General features: G+C 34.9%; 1 non-coding gene across 1 annotated transcript; it reads right to left on the bottom strand.

The window, feature by feature from the left end:
- Nucleotides 1-3,912: 3,912 nt before the first annotated feature.
- LOC127109252 (U1 spliceosomal RNA) lies at nt 3,913-4,073 on the bottom strand. Its single transcript, XR_007796582.1, has one exon. It is a non-coding gene; the product is annotated as a U1 spliceosomal RNA (small nuclear RNA).
- Between the last annotated feature and the right edge of the window lie 9,594 nt (nt 4,074-13,667).

The following is a 13,667-nucleotide window of genomic DNA, read 5'->3' as shown; positions in this document are numbered from 1 at the left end:
CTTCATCGCCGCAATTTTGATCTTTAGAAGCGTCAGGATTCAAAGAGCAAAAAAGATACAAAAATGTCAAAAGGAAGCAAGTAAAATAATGGAAACTAGCATCTCTTCACCAAGTGGGTATTGATGTTGGTGAAATAACTCATTTGGATGAAGATAATTTAATCGGCCATCGTGGTAACGTAAAGGTTTCTCAAGTCGGGTTGAAGAAAAATGGGATGGTAGAGAAAGGTGATGGTATAAGGGTTTTAGCTGCAAAAAAGGAGATCATGGGGAAACTTAGGCATAAAAATATACTTAAACTCTATGTTGTTTTTTTTAAAGGAGGAACCAGCCTTTTAATTTTTGAGTATATGCCAAATGGTAATCTTTTTGAGCTCTTCATAGAAATATAAGATATGAGAAGGTTGCATGGGATTGGAATCAAAAGGCATTGGAGGTGCAAAAGGGATTTGTTATTTGCACCATGATTGTTCTCCACCTGTTATATTACTCCAAGTATGTTTTGGTAATGCTTTCAACAAGAAATTTCAATACATTGTTTTTAATTTAAAAAGTATCTCATGTTTTACACAATCAATATTTGTTACATTTTATTATAAGTATTTCTGGATTCGAATCCATGTAGTCAGAAAATCCCTCATCTATTGCAGTCATACAATATAGATTGTTAAATTAATTAAGACCAGATGGTCTACATTTAGACTTCATAATCGAATCTATTACACAAGGTTGGATGTGAGACATCAGATTGATAAGATTGTAAAAAATGCATGGCTTTGTCAATTGTGCGATTTCAGAATTGCAAGAAATACAGATCCATAATATACATATTAAGCATGATTTTAAATTTCATTCTGGAACTACAAATGCAGCATAAAAGTATTTTGAGGCATCTGCAACATCGCATTTGCCGTATTTTCCTGCCATATAAAAGTTTGCAACATAACCGCAACTGTAACCCTCATTTACGTATGCTAGTAAGCCAACTATAACAAACAAACAGTGAATATGGAAGATGCTGATGGAATGCTAAGTATTACGAAGCATTAGAGAAATTTGATTCTGTTTTGGGAACAAAGCTAGAAAGTGAAGCAGCAACATTCAAAAGTTATAATGTTGATTGTTGATACTCTAAGCTAAACAAGGTATGCATTTCACTACATTGGTTTTGAAACATTTTGTTGAGTGTATTTAGTCTTCGTATAACTTTATGAATATATTTAATCATTCTATATATGTCGTGACTAATTCGGTCCTATAATCCCTGTATATACACCATTTTAGATTCATTAAGTCCCACGTTGGCTAGAACATCACACAAGTAAATGTTTATAAATGTCTGATATGCTAGTTAGTTTGTCGAGTTGAGTAGCGCCAACTTGTGATCCATGTGGGGGAATCAAGGTGATGGAACATGGCTAAACCTTAATAGGTTGGTCTGGTGGTTGCACCGTGGTGGCCTGCCGGCTCCAAGTTGCGAGTTGGCCCATGGGACTTGTACGAAGGCACCTGTCTTATGGGTCTTAGACGGGAGGGTATAGTGTGAGACTGGTTTCACAGAGCAACGAACACTTTCTACTCTTGACAGTGGAAGGATCAGGGGCCGTTGTACCTCCAGTCCACAACACCTGGTGAGCCTAGCCCCTTGAACCATCTCTTTTTGGGGGAGGTGGGGTTCATACATTTTGGGGTGCCATGTCCTTAAAAAGTTATAAATGCTTAAATTTCCATGATTTACAAACACCATGATGAGCCTAGCCCCTTGAACCATCTCTTTTTGGGGGAGGTGGGGTTTATACATTTTGTGGTGCCATGTCCTTCAAAAAGGAAAAGCAAACAATATTGAACCTCTCATTTCACTTAAGATCTTTCACGACAAAATGCTTCCTCCTCGAAAAAGATGAAAAATCTAAACTACCAATATGCATGTATTTGTATATTAGGATAAGTTCATTCTTCTTGTGGCACCAACCATTGAGTTTCACCAAACTTCTATGCCTCAATTGACTTCTGCTGAGTATTTCTTTATACCACCTTGGCCAAACTTTTTTGTCTCTTCAAAGTTGTTTGTTGCATCCAACAGCTCATAATAACTCATCTTCTTAGTCCAACACTCATTTGGAATTCATCATCCATATCCATATCAGATAAGGTCTTCTTCTTCTCTTCCAAAATAAAATGATTAACATAGCTATTAAACTCAAACTCAAAAATACAAAACCTACTATTAGTCCCTCCAATAATTTAGTTTTGATTAAGTTTATTTTCTTCTCAGAATATCTTCATAAAAATCATAATTTGGTTGGCTTGTTACTAAAAGACCATGACATCAGCATATGTTCCTCATCTACAGTTCCTATTAAAGCTAATATGCCAACAATAACATATTCTGGTAAGTGCTCTCTTAGATCAATGATGTGTGAAGAGTTTTGTGGCTCTTGTCCTTCATTCAATATGTATCTAGTGATAGCAACATTTAGATCATTATTTTTGGAATATAATAATGAATAATCTCAAAATTTTGAAAATGACTTTGGTACACTTTGAGGTTGTATGATCAAGGTATTGTCTTTGAACATTACATGAGGAATTCTGTATATATGAACTTCAAAATCTTTTTTTGAAAAGTAAATTAGTGTACTTTGGTTTGATCCACATACTGATTAAGTCAAAATGTTCAACATCAACAATGTACACCATATTTTGGGACTGAATCAAAATGCTTGAGATATGATAAAACTTTCAGATGCAAAGCTGTCTAAGGAAAAAGGAATTGATAGAACGTCAGGAAAATGATCTGAGAGAAGGCTTACAATTATACAAGTAAAACTACCAGACTCAATTGTTTTCGGTGTCCTTTTTTTCGTGTTTCTAAACAGTTTTCCTTCTTTTATCTTGCCCTTGACATTTCTAAATGACAATATTCTTAAAATCTGCAATAGAGATTAAGTGCAATTTCTTCTCTGGAATTGTTATTTGACATTTGTCATTATTGTGCATTTTATGAAATTTAGTTTGCATTTTCAACATATAATCTCACCGTCAACTACTTTCCTAAATTAAATGCAGAAGGCTGGCTAAATACGAGGAAGCACTAGAGAAACTTGAGTCTGTTTGAATAACAAAGCCAGAACATGACAAAACAGTAGTGGCAAGGTATATATATGTTTGTTCACTTTACATGCATTTCAGTACTTCATTGGTTTTGGATCATTTTTTAGTGTATTTAGTTTGTGTATAATTTGGAGGTATTGTAACATCAACTGCAACATTTTTTAGTTGCTACATTTAAGATACTCCTCTTATTTTCTATCTATAAAATAAATTTTCATCATAGTTTATTTAAGAGAAACAAATTTTCTATCATAATTACATCAATAACTCATTCTCATCACTTCCATTTACCTACCTGACAGCATCACACATAACGTATATATCAATTGCAAATGAAGTGTGTAAATAAAACACCGACGGTCATAGAATGACATCATTTAGTTCTTTATTTGCTACGAAAGCCATAACACTTTTAGCCTCTGCTTATGGAAAACATGCTTGTTTATAGATGGATTGGATGTAATTGCTCCTGAATTAGTAGAGGGTGGATCTAATTTTATAAAGAAGAGAGTGAAATGGTTTCTTAGGCCTCTGTTAGACAGAGCCTTTGGACCACCTCTCCACCCTTCTTTTTATCCATATGAAAATATTATCAAGTACTTGCATTTTATTTGATTCCTTATGTTGGTCATACTCAATATTATAGTGAAAATACAAGCAAAAACATACAATAACAATCTTCTAAACCAATAAGCAATATTATGGTGAAAATACAAGCAAATACATACAATAACAATCTTCTAAACTAGCAAGTTCAGGAAATCAACAAAAATTCCTCAAAATTTGATATTAGAATAAGAGGTGGCCGCACGAACGCAGGCCCCCACAACAACAAATTATGATGTAGGCTCCACCACTTGGGTAGACCTTAGGATAGAACCCGTCCTAAGTGCAATGGAGGTCACTCTCCTAGGCCATGGTCCTTTATGATCAACCATTGACCACATCCAGGTAAGTACCTTGACATGAAGGTATTCATATTATGTTATACTCTTGCTTATCTCAAAACCTTCAACCTTCTTTCGATGTGGGGCTCAACTACTGGTAGGAAATGTATTTTCCAACTTCTGTAAGATTGATCAACAAAAGGGTGCACGCTGGTACTGATTGTTGGTGGTGTATCTTGGAGCCGGAGACAGTAGAACACGTGCTATTGTAGTGTAATAGGAGCATTTAGACTGTTGCTAAATAGGAACATTGGAGAGAAAATCAATCATATGTTAAATGCATTGTGAAAGGAGAAAAGGAGTATCTTTGAGTCTGTCTGGGAACAAAGCCAAAACTTGAAGAAGCAACAATATAAGTTATAATGTTGCTTGTTGATACTCTAAGCTAAATTAGGTATGCATTTCACTACTTTTTCATTAGTATTGTATTTATTTTGCGTATAAATTTTAAAATAGGTTTAATCCTTCTATATATGTTGGGAGTAATTCAGTCCAATAGTCCCTTTATATATGTATTATGACATCAACCATAACATTTTTGAGTGTTATAACATTTAAGAAAGCATGTTCCAACTTAATACTACACCATTTTGAATCAATTTAGGTCCCACATTGGCTAGAAGATCACATAAGCAAGTGTTTATAAATGTCTGACATGCTAGTTGGTTCGCTGAGCTGAGTAACGCAAGCTTGTGACCCATGTGGGGGCAACAATGTGATGGAACATGGCCAAGGCTTTGCAGGTTGGTCTGGTTGTTGCACCATGTTGGCTCGTCCGCTCCAAGTTGTGAGTTGACCCCCGAGACTTGTGCGAAGGCATGGGTCTTGTGGGTCTTAAACATGAGGGTACAATGTGAGGTTGGTTTCACAGAGCAGCGAACACTTCCTAATCTTGACAGTGGAGGGATCACGTGTCGCTGCACCTCTGGCCCACAACACCTGGCGTGCCTAGCCCATTGAACCATCTTTTTTTTTGCTAAAGTCATTTACAGATACAATAGAAAATCTATCTAGACATTTATATGACGCATGGAACACATTCCTCGAAGTTGATATTTGGGTCTCATTTGACTTTTCCTTGTACAACTCTTTGCAACTTGTTAAACTTGTTTATCAATGATTATGTTAAACTTGGTTATCTGGGTCTCATTATGTTAAAATTAATTATCAATGATTATGTTTGAATATTTGGAATACAACCACATTTTAGATCCATTGAAAAAATGAAAAGGGTAAAACTAGAACTAGGTTTGGTGGGGTGTTCCCTATTGCAATATATTTTAATATGCAATAGAAATTAAGTGCAATTTCTATTCTAGAACTTTTATTTCATGTACTTTATTATTGTGCATTTTTATGAAATTTGGTTTTCATTTGCAAGATATAATCCCATTGTCCATATCATTTTTTTTCGATGTGTAACTCAACTACCAGGAAACAATGTATTTCCCACCCTCTTTACCGATAGACAATTACCGCCTGCTGAAAGTGTTCAACAATTTGTGTAAGATTAATAGACAAAAGCGTGCAAACTTGGGATTGATTGTTGATGGTGTAAAGTGGAGTAGGAGACGGCAGAGCATCTAGACTTCGTAATCGATCTATTATACAAGGTCGGATGTGAGATTTCATAATGCATGACTTTGTAATTTGTGTGATTTCATAATTGCAAGAAATACAAATTCAAATAATTCTATTAAGTGTGATTTTAAATTGTATTTTGAAGCTATAAATCTGGCATAAAAGTATTTTGAGGTCTCTGCAACATCGCATTGGTCGTATTTTCCTGCCATATACAATTTTTCGGCATAATTGTAACTGTAACCTCATTTTAAAAGCATGCTAGTAAGCCAACTATAACAAACAAATGGAGAATATGGAAGAACAATGTACAACATATTTATGGACTGAATCAAAACGTTTAGCTGGATTTAATTAATCTTTTCCTTTATTACTCATTTGCTGATTAAAAAAAAGGAATTTTGGATTGATGGTCATATCAGAAACAAAACATTTTCCATATGAATTGAAATTGTAATATAGATTAGGACTAAAGAATTAATGACATCTTACTGATTATTGTAATGTCCATTACTTTCCTGGATTCGTTGTTGATGGAATTCTAAGTACGTGGAAGCATGAGAGAAGTTTGAGTGTGTCTGGGAACAAAGCCAAAACTTGAAGAAGCAACATCACAAGTTATAATGTTTCTTGTTGATACTCTAAGCTAAATTAGGTATGCATTTCACTACTTCTTCATTAGTATTGTATTTATTTTGCGTATAACTTTTAAAATAGATTTATATATATATATATATATATATATATATATATATATATATATATATATATATATATATATATATTGTGAGTAATTCAGTACAATAGTCCCTCTATATATCTATTATGACATCAGCCCTAACATTTTTGAGTGTTATAACATTTAAGAAAGCATGTTCCAACATAATACTACACCATTTCTAATCAATTTAAGTCCCACATTGGCTAGAAGATCACACAAGCAAGTGTTTATAAATATCTGACATGCTAGTTAGCTCGCTGAGCTGAGTAACAGAAGCTTGTGACCCATGTGGGGGCAACAAGGTGATGGAACATGGCTAAGGCTTTGCAGGTTGGTCTGGTTGTTGCACCATGTTAGCCCGTCCGCTCCAAGTTAAGAGTTAACCCACGGGATTTGTGCGAAGGCATGGGTCTTGTGGGTCTTAGACAGGGAGGGTACAGCGTGAGGCTGGTTTCACAGAGCAGCGAACACTTCTTACTCTTGACAGTGGAGGGATCGCGGGTCGCTGCACCTCTGGCCCACAACACCTGGAAAGCCTAGCCCATTGAACCATCTCTTTTTTGCTAAAGTGATATACACAGACAATAGAGAATCTATCTAGACATTGATATGACGCATGGAAAACATTCCTTGAAGCTGATATCTGGGTCCCATTTTACTTTTCCTTGTACAACTCTTTGCAACTTGTTAAACTTGCTTATCAATGATTATGTTATACTTCTTTATCTGGGTCTCATTGTGTTAAACTTGTTTATCAATGATTATGTTTGAATATTTGGAATACAAACACATTTTAGATCCATTGAAAAAATGAAAAGGCTGAAACTAGAAGTAGGTTTGGTGGGGTGTTCCCTATTGCAATATTTTTCAATATGAAATAGAAATTAAGTGCAATTTCTTCTCTAGAATTGTTATTTCACATACGTTATTATTGTCCATTACTTTTTTTTCGATGTGGAACTCAACTACCAGGAAGCAATGTATTTCTCACCCTCTTTACCGGTAGACGATTACTCGCCTGCTGAAAGTGTTCACCAATTTGTGTAAGATTAAAGACAAAAGGATGCAAACTTGGGATTGATTGTTGATGGTGTAAAGTGGAGTAGAAGACAACAAAGCATCTAGACTTCGTAATCGATCTATTATACAAGGTCGGATGTGAGATTACATAATGCATGACTTTGTCAATTGTGTGATTTCATAATTACAAGAAATACAATCTCAAATGATTCTATTAAGTGGGATATTAAATTGTATTTTGAATCTATAAATGTGGCATAAAAGTATTTTGACGTCTCTACAACATCGCATTGGTCGTATTTTCCTGCCATATACAATTTTTCGGCATAATCGTAACTGTAACCTCATTTTAAAAGCATGCTAGTAAGCCAACTATAACAAACAAATGGAGAATATGGAAGAACAATGTACAACATATTTATGGACTAAATCAAAATGTTTAGCTGGAGTTAATTAATCTTTTCCTTTATTACTCATTTGCTGATTAGAAAAAAGGAATTTTGGATTGATGGACATATCAGAAACAAAACATTTTCCATATGAATTGAAATTGTAATATAGATTAGGACTAAAGAATTAATGACATCTTACTGATTATCGTAATGTCCATTACTTTCCTGGATTCATTGTTGATGGAATTCTAAGTACGAGGAAGCATGAGAGAAGTTTGAGTGTGTCTGGGAACAAAGCCAAAACTTGAAGAAGCAACATCACAAGTTATAATGTTTCTTGTTGATACTCTAAGCTAAATTAGGTATGCATTTCACTACTTCTTCATTAGTATTGTATTTATTCTGCGTATAACTTTTAAAATAGATTTAAAATCCTTATACATATATATATGTTGTGAGTAATTCAGTCCAATAGTCCCTCTATATATGTATTCTGACATCAGACAAAACACTTTTGAGTGTTATAACATTTAAGAAAGCATGTTCCAACATGATACTACACCATTTTGAATAAATTTAAGTCCCACATTGGCTAGAAGATCACACAAGCAAGTGTTTGTAAATGTCTGACATGCTAGTTGGTTCGCCGAGTTGAGTAACACAAGCATGTGACCCATGTGGGGGCAACAAGGTGATGGAACATGGCTAAGGCTTTGCAGGTTGGTCTGGTTGTTGCACCATGTTGGCCCGTCCGCTCCAAGTTGAGAGTTGACCCCCGGGATTTGTGCGAAGGCACGGGTCTTGTGGGTCTTAGACAGGAGGGTACAGCGTGAGGCTGGTTTCACAGAGCAGCGAACACTTCCTACTCTTGACAGTGGAGGGATCACGGGTCGCTGCACCTCTGGCCCACAACACCTGGAAAGCCTAGCCCATTGAACCATCTCTTTTTTGCTAAAGAGATATACACAGAAAATAGAGAATCTATCTAGACATTGATATGACGCATGGAAAACATTCCTTGAAGCTGATATATGGGTCCCATTTTACTTTTCGTTGTACAACTCTTTGCAACTTGTTAAACTTGCTTATCAATGATTATGTTAAACTTGTTTATCTGGGTCTCATTATGTTAAACTTGTTTATCAATGATTATGTTTAATTATTTGGAATACAAACACATTTTAGATCCATTGAAAAAATGAAAAGCCTGAAACTAGAAGTAGGTTTGGTGGGGTGTTCCCTATTGCAATATTTTTCAATATGAAATAGAAATTAAGTGCAATTTCTTCTCTAGAATTGTTATTTCACATATGTTATTATTGTGCATTTTATGAAATATAGTTTGCATTTTCAACATATAATCCCATTGTCCATTACTTTTTTGTCGATGTGGAACTCAACTACCAGGAAGCAATGTATTTCTCACCCTCTTTACCGGTAGACAATTACTCGCCTGCTGAAAGTGTTCACCAATTTGTGTAAGATTAATAGACAAAAGGATGCAAACTTGGGATTGATTGTTGATGGTGTAAAGTGGAGTAGGAGACAACAGAGCATCTAGACTTCGTAATCGATCTATTATACAAGGTCGGATGTGAGATTTCATAATGCATGACTTTGTCAATTGTGTGATTTCATAATTACAAGAAATATATTCTCAAATGATTCTATTAAGTGTGATTTTAAATTGTATTTTGAATCTATAACTGTGGCATAAAAGTATTTTGACGTCTCTGCAACATGGCATTGGTCGTATTTTCCTGCCATATACAATTTTTCGGCATAATCGTAACTGTAAGCTCATTTTAAAAGCATGCTAGTAAGCCAACTATAACAAACAAATGGCGAATATGGAAGAACAATGTACAACATATTTATGGACTGAATCAAAATATTTAGCTGGATTTAATTAATCTTTTCCTTTATTACTCATTTGATGATTAAAAAAAAGGAATTTTGGATTGATGGACATATCATAAACAAAACATTTTCCATATGAATTGAAATTGTAATATAGATTAGGACTAAAGAATTAATGACATCTTACTGATTATCGTAATGTCCATTACTTTCCTGGATTCATTGTTGATGGAATTCTAAGTACGAGGAAGCATGAGAGAAGTTTGAGTGTGTCTGGGAACAAAGCCAAAACTTGAAGAAGCAACATCACAAGTTATAATGTTTCTTGTTGATACTCTAAGCTAAATTAGGTATGCATTTCACTACTTCTTAATTAGTATTGTATTTATTTTGCGTATAACTTTTAAAATAGATTTAATCCTTCTATAAATGTTATGAGTAATTCAGTCCAATAGTCCCTCTATATTTGTATTCTGACATCAGCCACAACACTTTTGAGTGTTATAACATTTAAGAAAGCATGTTCCAACATAATACTACACCATTTTGAATCAATTTAAGTCCCACATTGGCTAGAAGATCACACAAGCAAGTGTTTATAAATGTCTAACATGCTAGTTAGCTCGCCGAGCTGAGTAACACAAGCTTGTGACCCATGTGGGGGCAACAAGGTGATGGAACATGGCTAAGGCTTTGCAGGTTGGTCTGGTTGTTGCACCATGTTGGCCCGTCCGCTCCAAGTTGAGAGTTGACCCCCGGGATTTGTGCGAAGGCATGGGTCTTGTGGGTCTTAGACAGGAGGGTACAGCGTGAGGCTGGTTTCACAGAGCAGCGAACACTTCCTACTCTTGGCAGTGGAGGGATCACGGGTCGCTGCACCTCTGGCCCACAACACCTGAAAAGCCTAGCCCATTGAACCATCTCTTTTTTGCTAAAGAGATATACACAGACAATAGAGAATTTATCTAGACATTGATATGACGCATGGAAAACATTCCTTGAAGTTGATATCTGGGTCCCATTTTACTTTTCCTTGTACATCTCTTTGCAACTTGTTAAACTTGCTTATCAATGATTATGTTAAACTTGTTTATCTGGGTCTCTTTATGTTAAACGTGTTTATCTGGGTCTCATTATGTTAAACTTGTTTATCAATGATTATGTTTGAATATTTGGAATACAAACACATTTTAGATCCAATGAGAAAATGAAAAGGCTGAAACTAGAAGTAGGTTTGGTGGGGTGTTCCCTATTGCAATATTTTTCAATATGAAATAGAAATTAAGTGCAATTTCTTCTCTAGAATTGTTATTTCACATACGTTATTATTGTGCATTTTTATGAAATATAGTTTGCATTTTCAACATATAATCCCATTGTCCATTACTTTTATTTCGATGTGGAACTCAACTACCAGAAAGCAATGTATTTCTCACCCTCTTTACCGGTAGACAATTACTCGCCTGCTGAAAGTGTTCACCAATTTGTGTAAGATTAATAGACAAAAGGATGCAAACTTGGGATTGATTGTTGATGGTGTAAAGTGGAGTAGGAGACAACAGAGCATCTAGACTTCGTAATCGATCTATTATACAAGGTCGGATGTGAGATTTCATAATGCATGACTTTGTCAATTGTGTGATTTCATAATTACAAGAAATACAATCTCAAATGATTCTATTAAGTGTGATTTTAAATTCTATTTTGAATCTATAAATGTGGCATAAAAGTATTTTGACGTCTCTGCAACATGGCATTGGTCGTATTTTCCTGCCATATACAATTTTTCGGCATAATCGTAACTGTAACCTCATTTTAAAAGCATGCTAGTAAGCCAACTATAACAAACAAATGGCGAATATGGAAGAACAATGTACAACATATTTATGGACTGAATCAAAATGTTTAGCTGGATTTAATTAATCTTTTCCTTTATTACTCATTTGCTGATTAAAAAAAAAGGAATTTTGGATTGATGGACATATCATAAACAAAACATTTTCCATATGAATTGAAATTGTAATATAGATTAGGACTAAAGAATTAATGACATCTTACTGATTATCGTAATGTCCATTACTTTCCGGGATTCATTGTTGATGGAATTCTAAGTACGGGGAAGCATGAGAGAAGTTTGAGTGTGTCTGGGAACAAAGCCAAAACTTGAAGAAGCAACATCACAAGTTATAATGTTTCTTGTTGATACTCTAAGCTAAATTAGGTATGCATTTCACTACTTCTTCATTAGTATTGTATTTATTTTGCGTATAACTTTTAAAATAGATTTAATCCTTCTATAAATGTTATGAGTAATTCAGTCCAATAGTCCCTCTATATTTGTATTCTGACATCAGCCACAACACTTTTGAGTGTTATAACATTTAAGAAAGCATGTTCCAACATAATACTACACCATTTTTAATCAATTTAAGTCCCACATTGGGTAGAAGATCACACAAGCAAGGGTTTATAAATGTCAAACATGCTAGTTATCTCGCCGAGCTGAGTAACACAAGCTTGTGACCCATGTGGGGGTAACAAGGTGATGGAACATGGCTAAGGCTTTGCAGGTTGGTCTGGTTGTTGCACCATGTTGGCCCGTCCGCTCCAAGTTGAGAGTTGACCCCCGGGATTTGTGCGAAGGCATGAGTCTTGTGGGTCTTAGACAGGAGGGTACAGCGTGAGGCTGGTTTCACAGAGCAGCGAACACTTCCTACTCTTGACAGTGGAGGGATCACGGGTCGCTGCACCTCTGGCCCACAACACCTGAAAAGCCTAGCCCATTGAACCATCTATTTTTTGCTAAAGAGATATACACAGACAATAGAGAATTTATCTAGACATTGATATGACGCATGGAAAACATTCCTTGAAGCTGATATCTGGGTCCCATTTTACTTTTCCTTGTACATCTCTTTGCAACTTGTTAAACTTGCTTATCAATGATTATGTTAAACTTGTTTATCTGGGTCTCTTTATGTTAAACTTGTTTATCTGGGTCTCATTATGTTAAACTTGTTTATCAATGATTATGTTTGAATATTTGGAATACAAACACATTTTAGATCCAATGAGAAAATGAAAAGGCTGAAACTAGAAGTAGGTTTGGTGGGGTGTTCCCTATTGCAATATTTTTCAATATGACATAGAAATTAAGTGCAATTTCTTCTCTAGAATTGTTATTTCACATACGTTATTATTGTGCATTTTTATGAAATATAGTTTGCATTTTCAACATATAATCCCATTGTCCATTACTTTTATTTCGATGTGGAACTCAACTACCAGGAAGCAATGTATTTCTCACCCTCTTTACCGGTAGACAATTACTCGCCTGCTGAAAGTGTTCACCAATTTGTGTAAGATTAATAGACAAAAGGATGCAAACTTGGGATTGATTGTTGATGGTGTAAAGTGGAGTAGGAGACAATAGAGCATCTAGACTTCGTAATCGATCTATTATACAAGGTCGGATGTGAGATTTCATAATGCATGACTTTGTCAATTGTGTGGTTTCATAATTACAAGAAATACAATCTCAACTGATTCTATTAAGTGTGATTTTAAATTCTATTTTGAATCTATAAATGTGGCATAAAAGTATTTTGACGTCTCTGCAACATGGCATTGGTCGTATTTTCCTGCCATATACAATTTTTCGGCATAATCGTAACTGTAACCTCATTTTAAAAGCATGCTAGTAAGCCAACTATAACAAACAAATGGCGAATATGGAAGAACAATGTACAACATATTTATGGACTGAATCAAAATGTTTAGCTGGATTTAATTAATCTTTTCCTTTATTACTCATTTGTTGATTAAAAAAAAGGAATTTTGGATTGATGGACATATCATAAACAAAACATTTTCCATATGAATTGAAATTGTAATATAGATTAGGACTAAAGAATTAATGACATCTTACTGATTATCGTAATGTCCATTACTTTCCTGGATTCATTGTTGATGGAATTCTAAGTACGAGGAAGCATGAGAGAAGTTTGAGTGTGTCTGGGAACAAAGCCAAAA

This window comes from Lathyrus oleraceus, chromosome 7 (assembly GCF_024323335.1).
Source record: "Lathyrus oleraceus cultivar Zhongwan6 chromosome 7, CAAS_Psat_ZW6_1.0, whole genome shotgun sequence".
NCBI classification, from domain to species: domain Eukaryota; kingdom Viridiplantae; phylum Streptophyta; class Magnoliopsida; order Fabales; family Fabaceae; genus Lathyrus; species Lathyrus oleraceus.
Note: the sequence above shows the minus strand (reverse complement) of the source record. Positions and strands in the feature narration are given on the sequence as shown.